This window comes from Rattus norvegicus, chromosome 6 (assembly GCF_021556685.1).
Source record: "Rattus norvegicus strain SHRSP/BbbUtx chromosome 6, alternate assembly SHRSP_T2T, whole genome shotgun sequence".
NCBI lineage: Eukaryota > Metazoa > Chordata > Mammalia > Rodentia > Muridae > Rattus > Rattus norvegicus.
The window spans coordinates 58,856,333-58,873,183 of NC_141539.1; positions in this window are offsets into that span (position 1 = coordinate 58,856,333).

Genomic DNA, 16,851 nt, shown 5'->3' on the forward strand with positions numbered 1-16,851 from the left:
AGCTAGACAGAACAATTTGCAAATTCATCTAGAATGACAAAAAAACCCAGGATAGCTAAAACTGTCCTCAATGAAAGGACTTCCGGGGGAATCACTATCCCTGAACTCAAGCAGTATTACAGAGCAATACTGATAAAAACTGCATGGTATTGGTACAGAGACAGACAGATAGACCAATAGAATAGAATTGAAGACCCAGAAATGAACCCACACACCTATGGTCACTTGATTTTTGACAAAGGAGCCAAAACCATCCAATGGAAAAAAGATAGCATTTTCAGCAAATGGTGCTGGTTCAACTGGAGGTCAACATGTAGAAGAATGCAGATCGATCCATGCTTATCACCCTGTACAAAGCTTAAGTCCAAGTGGATCAAGGACCTCCACATCAAACCAGACACACTCAAACTAATAGAAGAAAAACTAGGGAAGCATCTGGAACACATGGGCACTGGAAAAAATTTCCTGAACAAAACACCAATGACTTATGCTCTAAGATCAAGAATCGACAAATGGGATCTCATAAAACTGCAAAGCTTCTGTAAGGCAAAGGACACTGTGGTTAGGACAAAACGGCAACCAACAGATTAGGAAAAGATCTTTACCAATCCTACAACAGATAGAGGCCTTATATCCAAAATATACAAAGAACTCAAGAAGTTAGACCGCAGGGAAACAAATAACCCTATTAAAAAATGGGGCTCAGAGCTAAACAAAGAATTCACAGCTGAGGAATGCCGAATGGCTGAGAAACACCTAAAGAAATGTTCAACATCTTTAGTCATAAGGGAAATGCAATTCAAAACAACCCTGAGATTCCACCTCACACGAGTCAGAATGGCAAAGATCAAAACCTCCAGCAATAGCAGATGCTGGTGAGGATGTGGAGAAAGAGGAACACTCCTCCATTGTTGGTGGGATTGCAGACTGGTACAACCATTCTGGAAATCAGTCTGGAGGTTCCTCAGAAAATTGGACATTGAACTGCCTGAGGATCCAGCTATACCTCTCTTGGGCATATACCCAAAAGATGCCCCAACATATACAAAAGTCACGTGCTCCACTATGTTCATCACAGCCTTATTTATTATAGCCAGAAGCTGGAAAGAACCCAGATGCCCTTCAACAGAGGAATGGATACAGAAAATGTGGTACGTCTACACAATGGAATATTACTCAGCTATCAAAAACAACGACTTTATGAAATTCGTAGGCAAATGGTTGGAACTGGAAAATATCATCCTGAGTGAGCTAACCCAATCACAGAAAGACATACATGGTATGCACTCATTGATAAGTGGCTATTAGCCCAAATGCTTGAATTACCCTAGATGCCTAGAACAAATGAAACTCAAGACAGATGACCAAAATGTGAATGCTTCACTCCTTCTTTAAATGAGGAAAAAGAATACCCTTGGCAGGGAAGGGAGAGGCAAAGATTAAAACAGAGACTGAAGGAACACCCATTCAGAGCCTGCCCCACATGTGGCCCATACATATAGAGCCACCCAATTAGACAAGATGGATGAAGCAAAGAAGTGCAGACTGACAGGAGCCGGATGTAGATCGCTCCTGAGAGACACAGCCAGAATACAGCAAATACAGAGGCGAATGCCAGCAGCAAACCACTGAACTGAGAATAGGATCCCGGTTGAAGGAATCAGAGAAAGAACTGGAAGAGCTTGAAGGGGCTCGAGACCCCATATGTACAACAATGCCAAGCAACCAGAGCTTCCAGGGACTAAGCCACTACCTAAAGACTATACATGGACTGACTCTGGACTCTGACCTCATAGGTAGCAATGAATATCCTAGTAAGAGCACCAGTGGAAGGGGAAGCCCTGGGTCCTGCTAAGACTGAACCCCCAGTGAACTAGACTGTGGGGGGGAGGGCGGCAATGGGGGGAGGGTTGGGAGGGGAACACCCATATGGAAGGGGAGGGGGGAGGGGGATGTTTGCCCGCAAACCGGGAAAGGGAATAACACTCGAAATGTATATAAGAAATACTCAAGTTAATAAAAAAAAAAAAGAATTGAAGACCCAGAAATGAACCCACACACCTATGGTCACTTGATTTTTGACAAAGAGGCCAAAACCATCCAATGGAAAAAAGATAGCATTTTCAGCAAATGGTGCTGGTTCAACTGGAGGGCAACATGTAGAAGAATGCAGATCGATCCATGCTTATCACCCTGTACAAAGCTTAAGTCCAAGTGGATCAAGGACCTCCACATCAAACCAGACACACTCAAACTAATAGAAGAAAGAGTGGGGGAAGAATCTTGAACACATGGGCACTGGAGAAAATTTCCTGAACAAAACACCAATGACTTATGCTCTAAGATCAAGAATCGACAAATGGGATCTCATAAAACTGCAAAGCTTCTGTAAGGCAAAGGACACTGTGGTTAGGACAAAATGGCAACCAACAGATTGGGAAAAAATCTTTACCAATTCTACAACAGATAGAGGCCTTATATCCAAAATATACAAAGAACGCAAGAAGTTAGACCGCAGGGAGACAAATAACCCTATTAAAAATGGGGTTCAGAGATAAACAAAGGATTCAAAATTGAGGAATATTGAATTGCTGAGAAGAAATGTTCAACATCTTTAGTCATAAGAGAAATGCAAATCAAAACAACCCTGAGATTCCACCTCACACCAGTCAGAATGGCAAAGATCAAAACCTCCAGCAATAGCAGATGCTGGTGAGGATGTGAAGAAAGAGGAACACTCCTCCATTGTTGGTGGGATTGCAGACTGGTACAACCATTCTGGAAATCAGTCTGGAGGTTCCTCAGAAAATTGGACATTGAACTACCTGAGGACCCAGCTATACCTCTCTTGCGCATTTACCCACAAGATGCCCCAACATGTAAAAAAGACACGTGCTCCACTATGTTCATAGCAGCCTTATTTATAAGAACCAGGAGCTGGAAAGAACCCAGATGCCCTTCAACAGAGGAATGGATACAGAAAATGTGGTACATCTATACAATGGAATATTACTCAGCTATCAAAAACAATGACTTTGTGAAATTCATAGGCAAATGGATGGAACTGGAAAATATCATCCTGAGTGAGGTAACCCAATAACAGAAAAACACACATGGTATGCACTCATTGATAAGTGGATATTAGCCCAAATACTCAAATTACCCTAGATGCACAGAACACATGAAACTCAAGAAGGATGATCAAAATGTGGATGCTTCACTCCTTTCAAAGTGGAACAAGAATACCCTGGGGAGTGGATAAGGAGGCAAAGTTTAGAACAGAGGCTGAAGGAACACCCATTCAGAGCCTGCCCCACATGTGGCCCATACTTATACAGCCACCAAACTAGATAAGATGGATGAAGTAAAGAAGTGCAGGCTGACCAGATGTAGATCTCTCCTGAGAGACACAGCCAGAATACAGCAAATACATAGGCGAATGCCAGCAGCAAACCATTAACTGAGAACGGGACCTCCATTGAAGGAATCAGAGAAAGGACTAAAAGAGCTGAAGGCGCTTGAGACCCCATATGAACAACAATGCCAACCAACCAGAGCTTCCAGGGACTAAGCCACTACCCAAAGACTATACATGGACTGACCCTGGACTCCAACTGCATAGGTAGCAATGAATAGCCTAGTAAGGGGACCAGTGGAAGGGGAAGCCCTTGGTCTTGCCCCCAGGATCCCCAGTGAACAGGATTCTTAGGGGCAGGGCAGTGATAGGTGGAGGATGAGAGGGAAACACCCATATAGAAGAGGAGGGGGAGGGGCTAGGGGGATGTTGACCTGGAAACCAGGAAAGGGAATAACATTGAAATATAAGTAAGAAATACCCAATTTAATAAAGATAGGGGGAAAAAGGAAAGAAGTACCCAATTTAATAACTATGGGGAAAAAATAAAAGATTAAATTAAAAAAAAAAAAAAAGACTGAGCCATTTCAGGCGGCACCATTCCCTAGGCAGGTCTCTACTAGCAGAAGAGAGGAGAAAGCTAGCTGAGAGCAAGGCGGACAAGCAAGCATCTGTTTTTTCTCTCTTTGCTCTTGACTATGGATATGATATGAACAGTTGCTCAAGTTCCTGCTGCCTTGACGTCCTCTGCAAGATGAACAATATCCTAGAATTGGGAGCTAAACTAAGCTTGTTCTCCCCTAAGTTGCTAGTTGTTGGGGTATTTGTCACAGCAGCAGGAATGAAACTAGAACATCTTATGTCCTCTGTGGGAAATCAGAACAGAGTCAAGAAGAGAAAAACACCTTAGGCTTGTCCTGAGACAGGGATGGAAAGTCACAGAAGTGTCATGGGGTGAACACTGGACAAGGAGGCCCTGAAAGAGGAACCCAGCTTCTGCCTCACTCCATCCACACCGTCTTTCCAACATAGTCTTTTTTTTTCTTCCCATTAATATCACTTCTGGTATGCAACCAAGTAGAACTCACATTCAAAGCAAATGTTACTTTTGCTTTGTAAGTAAATAGATATTAGCTTCCTAGAAATCCTGGTGACTTAGACACAAGACATCATCCTCCATGCCCCCTGAAAGAACAGTGGGCCTGGTCTTTCTTTGTAGACAATGCACTCTTCTATAAATGATTTTAGCTAACACACACCGCAATTACAAATATTAATCCATTTAGCCGAAAACATGAATCAAACTTTTCTTTTAATTAAACATCAAAACCTTATCCCATGAGATGGCTCGAGTTGTTCACAGTGAGAAAAAGATGTGTTTCTGAAACGTTATTTTCTTATCTCCTTCTATGTCCTAGCCAGTTACTTTTCCCAGAGTCTGTGGGAACTGGATAAGAGAGAGAATGGAGTGAGTGAGAGCTACCACTTCCTGTCAGATCCCAGCTCTCTGGGTCTGGAAGGAACAAAGGCTTAGTGTTTTATAGAGACATCTGTATAGCTTCTTCAGAGAGGCCCAAGCCTTTGGATTCTCTCCCAAAGCACCCTCAAATAAAAGGATTTTTGACCATGTTCTAAATATGATCTAACAGTACGACACCCCAGCCCCATTTCCTGGACCTGCAAGAATTAGGTCTATTCTTCCAAAACCTTGCCATTCTCTTTCTGGTAATTTTCAACAAAAATCAAAATGGCCCTACTGTAGAAGGACGGGTTCGCAGGTAACCTTGGCTAACCTAAATCTCCCTTGTCTCACTATGAGTTCTCAACATAACTGTAGAATGTTCTGTTTACTCAGCATATTAGAAAAGGAAGAGCAGACCAGGACAGGCTCCACTGTGTCCTCATTTCTCCCAGAATAGGAGGGCATGTAATACTTAAGTGGCACCAAAGTAGGGAAGCAAAGACAAGTGCTTTCTGAGACCCTGGGTTGCAGTCCAAGATGAGACAGGCACATACAAGATACTATCACTGTAGAGCAGCTCTCCTGAGGCTTGGAGCACTAGCTCTCCATGAATCCCAGGCTGTGTGCTCTCTATCTATAGTAAGCTTGCCTGACTTGAGCAAGGGCTGTCTCATGTAAATGGCAGAGAACATCTCTCCCTGCCATTGTAACCCATACCAACAGCCTGGGCAACAACCCCTTTCACTAATCCCAGGCTAAGCAACCTTCCTGCTTTATTAAAGGTGCAGAGAAACCATGAACAGCTAATAGTGAAGACGTGAGCTCAAGAGCCACAGAGCAATGGTGTTTATACATTTCTCCCTGCAATACATGTCCTATTAACACTTTAATGCTTTCTCATGAAGCTTCCGTCTGTCTGTGATTCTAGTAAATACACTTTAACTTCTGAGAGATCCTGGGTTGACAGAGGAAATCCTGAAACCTTTGTGGCTTATAATTTTTTTTATTTTTATTCAGCATCTGATACATACCAACATTTTAATTTCATTTCAGGAAATGGTATCCACTGTTCACACAGATCAAACCCTGCTTGGCCATGGGGTTGTTTCCACAAATCTTCTTCCCCTCCCATATTCAGCTTCTATTCAGAGTCTCCCCTCCCCTGTTTTTCAAGACAGGGTTTCTCTAAGCCTTGACTGTCCTAGAACTCGATCTACAGACCAGGCTGGCCTCACACTCACAGAGATCCACCTGCTTCTCCCTCCCAGATTTGGGATCAAAGGTGTGCACCGCCATTGCCCAGCTCCTAATCAGAATCCTACAGCAGAACCTTTGAAAACCTCGGGAGTACCCATCTGTAGTAATGGGATGCTGAAGGGTCTAAGATAAATAATGGAAGCCAAGGAGGACTACGATGTCAGCATGCCAACTCTGTGTGATAGAGAGATGCTGCTCAGAGGCCTGGGGCTCCCCCTACACTATCAGTAGAGGCCCGAATTAAGAAGCCACTTCTTTGCCAGTGTGGGAAAAAGTGGATACTCTCAAACCATAGTTTACTATTGTTCTATTATTACAGAGAACAGAATGAACTGTCCAGAGTGACAGAGATTTTGCTATTATATGAGAAAATACAAGAACTTTATGGTTGGGGCAGATTTTGTTTTTATTGTTTCATTTTGACTTTACAGTTTTTGCAACAGACAGCTTTCCCTATAGTTTTCCATCTGTAAACATAAATTAGTAGGAATCAGGGAAATTCTCCTACGAAAAAGTATATGACAGGACTAGCTAGATGGCTCTTCAGGAGAAGTGCTTGCTATACAAGTGTGAGGACCTGAGTTTAGATCCCTAGTGCACACACAAAAAGCTAGGCATGCTAGTGTATGCCCTAGTAGTTAGGAGGGAGAGACATGTGGGTCCTGGCTGACTTGCCAGCCAGTCTAACCAAACCAGCAAACTCCAGGTTAAATGAGAGACCCTGCCTCAAAGAACAGTGTGGGGAGCAAAGGAGGAAGCATCCTGAGGCCAACCTCTGACCTCCACGTAAGCCTGCAGGGAATAGCATATGAGTGCACCTGAGTATGCACATGTACACTCCTATTGGGGATTGGCTTTAGTGCTTTGTCTTAATTCATCTCCCAAAATCACTCAGGAATCTACATGTCTAAATGCTGAGGGTTCCTGTCCCCACTTGGTTTTGGATTGATCAGTAAAGAACCAGTGGCCAATAGTTGGGAAGAGGGACAGAGATGAGACTTTTAGATTCCCAGGCAAGAGACACAGAGGAGAAAGAGGAGATTCAGCCTGAGAGGAGCGTAACATGGACTACACCATGAAGGAGCACTTGCAACATAGCCCGCTTTCAGTCTCTAGATGTACACTGAGTGGCATTATTAGTCATTAGAGAAAGGAAATTCCCAAGAGACAGCAGAGCCCATCCATGAAGTATCTAATGTTAAGACAACTGACAGAGACAAGTGTAGTTCAATATCCAACTACCAATGGCAACGGAAATTGATACAAACATTGTAGATGAGTAGACTTTATTAAATACATATTAACCATAGTACTCTGTCATTACAAAAGGCATTTACTGATGAGAAGTAAGCACATATCTACACAAAGTCTGTACTCCCAAAAATATATAACAACTTTATTGATTATAAATAATTCTCACTAAAGCAAACAACAGAAATATCTGGTAGGTACATATGTAACCAAATGGAAGCTTATCTTTATAATAGACTAGTATTCTGCAATAACAAGGATATATATATCAAAAGCAACTAACTATTCAAACAATGTATCTTACATGACTTCATTTAGAGCTAAGTCTAACTTATAAATACAGAAAAGGTGAGAATTGGCTGGCACAAGGGAATTTTAAGAGCCTGTAGTTATTTTGTACCATAACTGTGTTACCATTATGTGGATACATACTTTCTTAAAAGCCATTGAGTGAGTGCAAAAATTTTTTTGTTGGTTTCTTTCTTTCTCTCTCTCTTTCTTTCTTTCCTTCTTTCTTTCTTTCTTTCTTTCTTTCTTTCTTTCTTTCTTTCTTTCTCTCTTTCTTCCTTTGAAACAGGATTTCTTTGTGTAGCTCTGACTGGCCTGGAACTTGCTGGCCTGGAACTCACAGAGATCCACCTGCCTCTTCCTACAAAGTGCTGGGATTAAAGGTGTGAGCCACCACCACCAATCTATTGGATACAATTTTAAGTATTAAATGAAATAAACCTCACTGTGCTCATATTAAACATTAATGAAGCCAGGAGAAGGCCATTTTCCTATATCCAAATCATGGCAGCTCCAGTCACATCAGCCTCAAATCAGTTGCTTGTGGTTGATGTACATTCTGGTTCCTCAGGTTTTCTTTCCTTTTTTTCTTCTTTCTTTCTTTTTTTCCATCTTTATTAAATTGGGTATTCCTTATTTACATTTCAAATGTTATTCCCTTTCCCAGTTTCCAGGCCAACATCCCCCTAACTCCTTCCCCTCCCATTCTATATGGGTGTTCCCCTTCCAATACTCCCCCATTACTGCCCTCCCCACAATAATCCCGTTCACTTGGGTTCCAGCTTTGGCAGGACCAAGGGCTTCCCCTTCCATTGGTGCCCCCACTAGGCTATTCATTGCTACCTATGCAGATGGAGTCCAGGGTCAGTCTATGTATAGTCTTTGGGTAGTGGCTTAGTCCCTGGAAGCTCTGGTTGCTTGACATTGTTGTTCATATGGGGTCTCAAACCCCTTCAGCTCTTTCAGTTCTTTCTCTGATTCCTTCAATGGGGGGTCCCATTCTCAGTTCAGTGGTTTGGTGCTGGCATTTGCCTATGTGTTTGCCATATTCTGGCTGTGTCTCTCAGGAGAGATAAATATCTGGTTCCTATCAGCCTGCACTTCTTTGTTTCATCCATCTTATCTAGTTTGGTGGCTGTATATGTATGGGTCACATGTGGGTCAGGCTCTGAATGGGTGTTCCTTCTGCCTCTGTTCTAAACTTTGCCTCCCTATTCCCTCCTATGGGTATTCTTGTTCCCCTTTTAAAGAAGGAGTGAAGCATCCACATTTTGGTCATCCTTCTTGAGTTTCACTTATTCTGTGCAACTAGGGTAATTCGAGCATTTGGGCTAATGTCCACTTATCAATGAGTGCATACCATGTGTGTTTTTCTGTGATTGGGTTACCTCATTCAGGATGATGTTTTCCAGTTCCATCCATTTGCCTATGAATTTCATTAAGTCATTGTTTCTGATAGCTGAGTAGTACTCCATTGTGTAGATGTACCACAATTTCTGTATCCATTCCTCTGTTGAAGGACATCTGGGTTCTTTCCAACTTCTGGCTATTATAAATAAGGCTGCTATTAACAGAGTGGAGCATGTGTCTCTGTTATATGTTGGAGCATCTTTTGGGTATATGCCCAGGAGAGGTATAGCTGGGTCCTCAGGTAGTGCATGTTTCCTAATGCATCAATATGAAAGCCATTGCTGTTGAACAACAGCCATTAGTCAGACACATTGCCCTGTATCTGTCATCTAATGCATGTTGCTTAGGGCCCCATCCTTCTGCTGAGCCTCACTTTTCCGCTTCGGATTCAGTCACTATGGGTCTACTAAGAGCAAGATTATGCAGACTGAAAGGGCAGCACAGGCAACAACCACACAACAGTATTTGATGTCCTGTTTCTCTCTTCAAAAGCCTTTTTCCTTCTTTCCCTTTGTTTCTTGCTAGGTTGGAATTCATTAAACAATATGATATGACTATCTATACCTTTATCCAGACTAAACAGAAGGCACAGACAAAGTTTGCAAGTTAACAAAAATAAGAAATAAAAAGGGAGACATAACAACAGAAACAGAGGAGATTCAAAATATCATCAGATCCTACTATGAAAGCCTATATTCAACAAAACTGAAAAACTGGATGAAATGGACAATTTTCTAGACAGATACCAGGTTCCAAAGTTAAATCAGCATCAGATAAAGCATCTAAACAGTCCCATAACTCCTAAGGAAATAGAAGCAGTCATTAAAAGTCTCCCAACCAAAAAGAGCCCAAGTCCAGATGGGTTCAGTGCAGAATTCTATCAGACCTTCATAGAAGACCTCATACCAATACTGTCCAAACTATTGCACAAAATAGAAATAGAAGGAACACCCAATTACACTTATACCTAAACCACACAAAGACCCAAGGAAAGAGAACTTCTGACCAATTTCCCTTATGAATACTTGTGCAAAAATACTCAATAAAATTCTCACAAACAGAATTCAAGCACAAATCAAAATGATCATCCATCATGATGAAGTAAGCAACATCCCAGGCATGCAGGGATGGTTTAACATATGGAAACCCATCAATGTAATCCACTATGTAAACAAACTCAAAGAAAAAGAACACATGATCAACTCATTAGATGATGAGAAAGCATTTGACAAAATTTAGCATCCCTTCATGATAAAAGTCCTGGAAAGAACAGGATTTCAAGACCCATAACTAAACATAGTAAAAGCAATATACAGCAAACCAGTAACTAACATCAAATTAAATGGAGAGAAACTTGAAGCAAACCCACTAAAATCAGGGACCAGACAAGGCTGACCACTCTCTCCCTACTTATTCAATATAGTACTCAATGTCTTAGCCAGTGCCATCAGACAACAAAAGGAGGTAAAAGGGGTACAAAATAGAAAGGAAGAAGTTAAAATATCACTATTTGTAGATGATATAATAGTAGAATTAAGTGACCCCAAAAGTTCCACCGGAGATCTACTAAGCCTGATAAACAGCTTCAGCAAAGTGGCTGAGTATAAAATTAACTCAATCAAATCAGTAGACTCCCTCTACTCAAAGGATAAACAGGCTGAGAAAGAAATTAGGGAAATGACACCCTTCACAATAGTCACAAATAACATACAACACCTGGCTAACATAAAACTCTAACCAAACAAGTGAAAAATATGTATGACAAGAACTTCAAGCAACTGAAGAAAGAAATTGAAGATCTCAAAAGATAGAAAGATCTCCCATGCTCATGGATTGGCAGGATTAATATTGTAAAAATGGCCATCTTGCCATTGAATCTACAGATTCAATGCAATCCATCAAAATTCCAACTCAGTTCTTCATAGAGTTAAAAAGAGCAATCTGCAAATTCATTTGGAGTAACACAGGATCTCAAAAACTATCCTCAGCAATAAAAGAACTTCAGGGGAATTTCCATCCCTGACCTCAAACTGTACTACAGAGCAATAGTGATAAAAACTGTATGGTATTGGTACAGAGACAGGCAGGTAGATTAATATAATAGAACTGAAGACTCAGACATGAACCCACACGCCTAAGGCCGCTTGATCTTTGACAAAGGAGCGAAAACCATCCAGTGGAAAAAAGATAGGATTTTTAATAAATAGTGCTGGTTCAACTGGAGATCAGCATGTAGAAGAATGCAAATCAATCTATTTGATCACCTTGTACAAAGCTCAAGTCCAAGTGGATCAAGAACCTCCACATAAAACCAGATACACTCAAACTAATAGAAGAAAAAGTGGGGACTGGGGGAAATTTCCTGAACAAAACACCAATGGCTTATGCTCTAAGATTAAGAATGGACAAATAGGACCTCATAAAACTGCAAAGCTTCTGTAAGGAAAAGGACACTGGCAATAGGATAAAACGGCAACCAACAGATTGGGAAAAGATCTGTACCAATCCTACATCTGATAGAAGGCTAATATATAATATATACAAAGAACTCAAGAAGTTAGCCTCCAGAGAGTCAAATAACCCTATTTTAAAAAATGGGGTACAGAGCTAAACAAAAAATTTCTCATCTGAGGAATATCAAATGGCTGAGAAGTACCTAAAGAAATGTTCAACATCCTTAGTCATCAGGGAAATGCAAATCAAAACAACTCTGAGATTCTACCTCACACTAGTTAAAATGGCTAAGATAAAAAACTCAGATAACAACAGATGCTGGTGAGGATGTGGAGAAAGAGGAACACTCTTCCATTGTTGGTGGGATTGCAAGCTGGTACAACCACTCTGGAAATCAGTCTGGAGGTTCCTCAGAAAATTAGACATGGTATTACCTGAGGACCCAGATATACCACTCCTGCGCATATACCCAAAAGATGCTCCAACATGTAACAAGAACACGTGCTCCACTATGTTCATAGCAGCCTTATTTATAATATTCAGAAGCAGAAATGAACCCAGATGTCCTTCAACAGAGGAATGGATACAGAAAATGTGGTACAGCTACACAATGGAGTACTACTCAGCTATTTAAAAACAATGACTTCATGAAATTCATAGGCAAATGGATGGAACTAGAAAATATCATCTGAGTGAGGTAACCCAATCACCAAAACCACACATGTTATGCAGTCACTGATAAGTGGATATTAGCCCAAAAGTTTGAATTACCCAAGATATAATCCACAGAGCACATGAAAGCTCAAGAAGAAGGATTACCAAAGTACGGATGCTTCAGTCCTTCTTAAAAGGGAGAACAAAAATATTCATAGGAGGAGATATGAAGACAAAGTTTGGAGCAGAGACCAAAGGAATGGCCATTCAGAGACTGCCCCACCTGTGGATTCAGCCCATATACATACAATCACCAAACGCAGACACTATTACAGATGTCATGAAGTGCATGCTGACAGGAGCCTGTTATAGCTGTCTCCTGAGAGGCTCTGCCAGAGCCTGACAAATACAGAGGTGAATGCTAGCAGCCAACTATTGAACTGACAGCTGGGTCCCCATTTGAGGAGTTAGAGAAAGGATTGAAGGAAGTGAAGGAGCTTGCAACCCCATAAGGACAACAATACCAACCAACAGAGCTCCCAGGGACTAAACCACTGCCAAAAGAGTACACATGGACAGACCCATGGCTCCAGATGCACATGTAGCCAAGGATGGCCTTGTTGGGCAACAATGGGAGGAGAAGACCTTGATCCTGTCAAGGGTAGATCCCCCCGTGTAGGGGAAAATCAGGGCAGTGAGGCAGGAAGGGGTGGGTGGTTGTAGGGGGGACATAGTCATAGAAGGGGGAGGGGGATGGGATAGGGGTTTTGTGAACAGGAAACAGGGAAAAGGAATAACATTTGAAATGTAAATAAAAAATATCCAATTTTAAAAAGATACAAGTCATAGAGGCTAGAGAGATGGCTCCATTTATAAGGCATTTGCTTTGTCTTCACTGAGACCTGGGATTAATTTCCAGCATCCATGTGAAAACCTGGACACATACTTTGTAATCTCAGCACAAGAGAGGCAGAGACAGGTATGTCTCTGGTGTTTGCTGGCTAGCTTGTAAGCCCTGGGTAACTGAGGGATTCTCAAACAACAGGTGGAAGACACCTGAGGAACACGACACACACACACACACACACACACACACACACACACACACACACACACACTCAGAGGCACATATGCTATAAATATGCATTCACATACATTTAAAAAGAGTTATCAACATACGTCTTGAGGTTAAGAGTAGAAAAGCTATAATTGACTTTTTTTTTCTTTACTATATTGGCAACAAATGAAAAAAAATAGACTCACTGTATAAGAAAAGAATCAGTTAGTTAGAAAAACATATTGAAAAAAATGCAGGATTTTACCAAGGACACTGAAAACTAAAAATTGCAACAAATTCATAGACATTCATCACAGACTTCCAGTGAGTTCTCCAGAAAAGTGAAGCTAAGCTATAAAAATCAATAACCAGCCACAGAGCAAGTAAGAGTATGTCTGGGAGCTAAACCCAACAAATTCACTGAGTTCCCAGAAAAGTAAGGAGTAGTAACTTAGAGTTTCAGCAGTTAAGTAGAGTAGAGACAGCTGGCTTAGGATATCCTAGACCACCAACAGTTCAACATCCAAGCAAATGGCCCTTCCTGCAGCAGGAATAAGGTATTCTAGACTTGCAAACTGCTGAAAACCATGAGTACTTTCCTCTTTTATTTCACATGATCACAGTTTCACATACACTTAAATAACATGCAGGTGAGAAGGCTAACAAAAGTAAATATAGAAAGGGTTGAAATAAGCAAGCACAGTATCTTATCACTTAGGATGCTATTGGCAAAAAACAGCAGAAAAATCTCACTCAGCGACTCAATATTGAAGAGCATTCCTCCCCCTTTGTTTCCTCAGCCCAATCCCTCAGGCCTGTCCCCAGTATTGCAACAAAATGCAATACTGTGCAGCTGTGACCTCCTCTCCTCTCTGCCCACATCTCCAGTGGATTCCAACCGCCATCCCCTGCTGACCTACCTACCTCCACTTCTTACAGCATTTCAGCTTCCGTAGCAGGAGGCATTCTCTATGAGCACAGCAGCTGAACAGACCAGAAAGACAGGTAATACACAGCCATCATGCTCTGAAAATCCAGAGAGGAAACAGAAACCAAGGAACAAAACGCCCACCTACAAAGACAAACTCAGAAATCAGTACCTAGACCTATAACCACCTCAAACCCAGACGCCTGGACACCAGCCTAGGAGCACAACCAATAACGGCTGGATAGTATGTCTGCAGCCCAGCTATCCTGCCACCGCGGGCCCTGAATATTCCAACACAGCTAAATCACAAGAAGAAAGACCTTGAAACCAACTATATGAAGGTGACCAAGGTCCTTAAACAGGAAATGAATAAATCCCTTCATAGAAATCCAGGAAAATACAAACAATTGGAGGAAATGAATAAATCTATTAAATAAAGGCAAGAAAGAAAAAAAAACAGTTCAAAGAAACAAATAAAACCATTCAAGAAGCAATAAAGAAAACACAAACTGAGGGAAATCTGAAAATAAGAAACTTATACGAATTAAAACAGAACTACAGAGGCGAGCTTCTCCAACAGAATACAGAAAGTGAAAGAGAGACTCTTAGGCATAGAAGATACAACAGAAGAAATGGATACATCAGTGAAAAACAGAAAGGTTAAATCTATAAAATTCCTGACACAAAACATTCAAAAAAATCTGGGACATTATCAGAAGAACAAACCTAAGAATAATGGAAAGAGAAGAATCCCTGCTCAAAGAACCAGAAAATATTTTCAACAAATTCATAAAAGAAAATTTCCCTAACCTAAATGAGGACAGGCCTATAAAGGTACAAGAAGCTTACAGAACAACAAATAGATTGGACCAGAAAGTCCCCTTGCCACATAATGATCAAAATACTCAGCATATAGGACAAAGAAAGGATAGAAAAGCCACAAGGGAAAACAGTCAAAAGCAGACCTATTAGAATTACGCCTGACATCTCGATTTAGACTCTTAAAAACTAACAGGGCCTGGACAGATATACTGCTGACTATAAGAGACCACAGATTGCAATAGGGTCCCAGACCTTACTAGGACCCCCAGATCTTAACATAACTGAATTCATGATGAAAGTACCATTCAGGCTGAAAAACCCGGCACATAGACAGCAGCACTGGCCAAAAGTGAAACAAAAGCCTAATCCATCAAAGTCCATATAGTTCCGGGAAAGTCTCGAAATGTACTAACCTTGCTATTTAGTTTCTTTAGTTCCACTTCTGGCTAACTGTTCTGGTTAACTGATGTATGTCAACCCAGAACATGGTTTTTGTGTTCAATACCCTGTATAGTCACTGGCTGGCTAATAAAGACCTTGTATTGGCTTAAACTCATGTCTGAGCAGTCTCCCCTGGTGAATACTCCCACAACATTTCTGGAGTTGCCAGTAAGATTCTAGGGACCAGACCTGGAGAAGTGGGTGAGTGAGTGTGGGGGGAGGGGGCTGGGGGCGCTCAGGTCAGGGGCTTCCTAGGGAATATGCAACCTTAGATGTTCCAGGTCCCCAGGGTTCCCTCTGATTAATCACTACCTAATGCTTCAGAGGGGTCTGACATCTCCACCCCAAAAGGAAACAAATTAGAAAGTCACCTGGTCTGTCCCTTCTGCACATAAGTCCTGTTGAGGTACCTTCTGTTTAAAAAGGTAGGAGAGGTCAGATGGGACAACTGATCCTGTGGGACATCAGCACATAAAGGTCAAGATGGAATGTGGCTTCCTGGTCTGTAGTCACACTAGCTAATACCTTCCCAGGAGTTGACTTCTTCAATTCCTGGGTCCAGGCCTGAGGGTTGATCCATAACCCTGTATTTATAGTAAACACAAGTCTCTGAACGAAGTAGAGGGGCAAAGAGTGTAAGGGCCCAGGGCTCAATGAAACCTTAATTTTAAGTCTTGAGATGGTTCATTTGTCAGCAGCATCTGTGGCTTCTACTTTATTGACCTGGGTAAGGTGGATCCTGATATCTGTTATGATATCTGTAATGCAAGATATCTCCACAGCCATAGAGATCATTGTGTAGGGTCCGTTCCAAGCTGGTTTCAGTGTCCCTTTGGCCACTTGCCCGTGTCACTGGTGGTGTTCTCAAGGGTTGACTGGCTCTCTTGAACAGACAATGAATAGCCTCTATGGAGGACAGGAGTGCCTGTAGTGACTTGAGAAGGAATGATTAGAGAGTTCTGCCAACTGCTGGTCTCTGAGCCTGTGAGGTCTTCCAAATGTAATCTCATAGGAAGCTTACATCCTACTTTATATGGGATCCAGTGGGCTAAAGCAAAGGGAGGAGTTCTATTCACCCTCTGGTAGACTCTAATGAGAGTTTTGTTAAAGTTTCTCTCAATGTCCTGTTTATTCTTTTTACCTGGCCAGAACTCTGAGGTCTATATGCACAATGAAGTTTTCAATCTATGTCTATGGCTTCAGATATCGATTGAGAGATTTTAGCTATAAAAGCTAAGCCAATGTCAAACCCCATTACTAAGGGAGAGGCTAAATCAGTGAATGGTTTCTGGAGGAGCGTCTTAGCTACTATTTGAGCAGCTTCAGCCTGGGTAGGGGATGTCTCTACCTAACCAGAAAAAAGTATCTTTAAAAACTCAGGTGACAGCAGATGCTGGTGAGGATGCGGAGAAAGAGGAACACTCCTCCATTGTTGGTGGGATTGCAGACTGGTACAACCATTCTGGAAATCA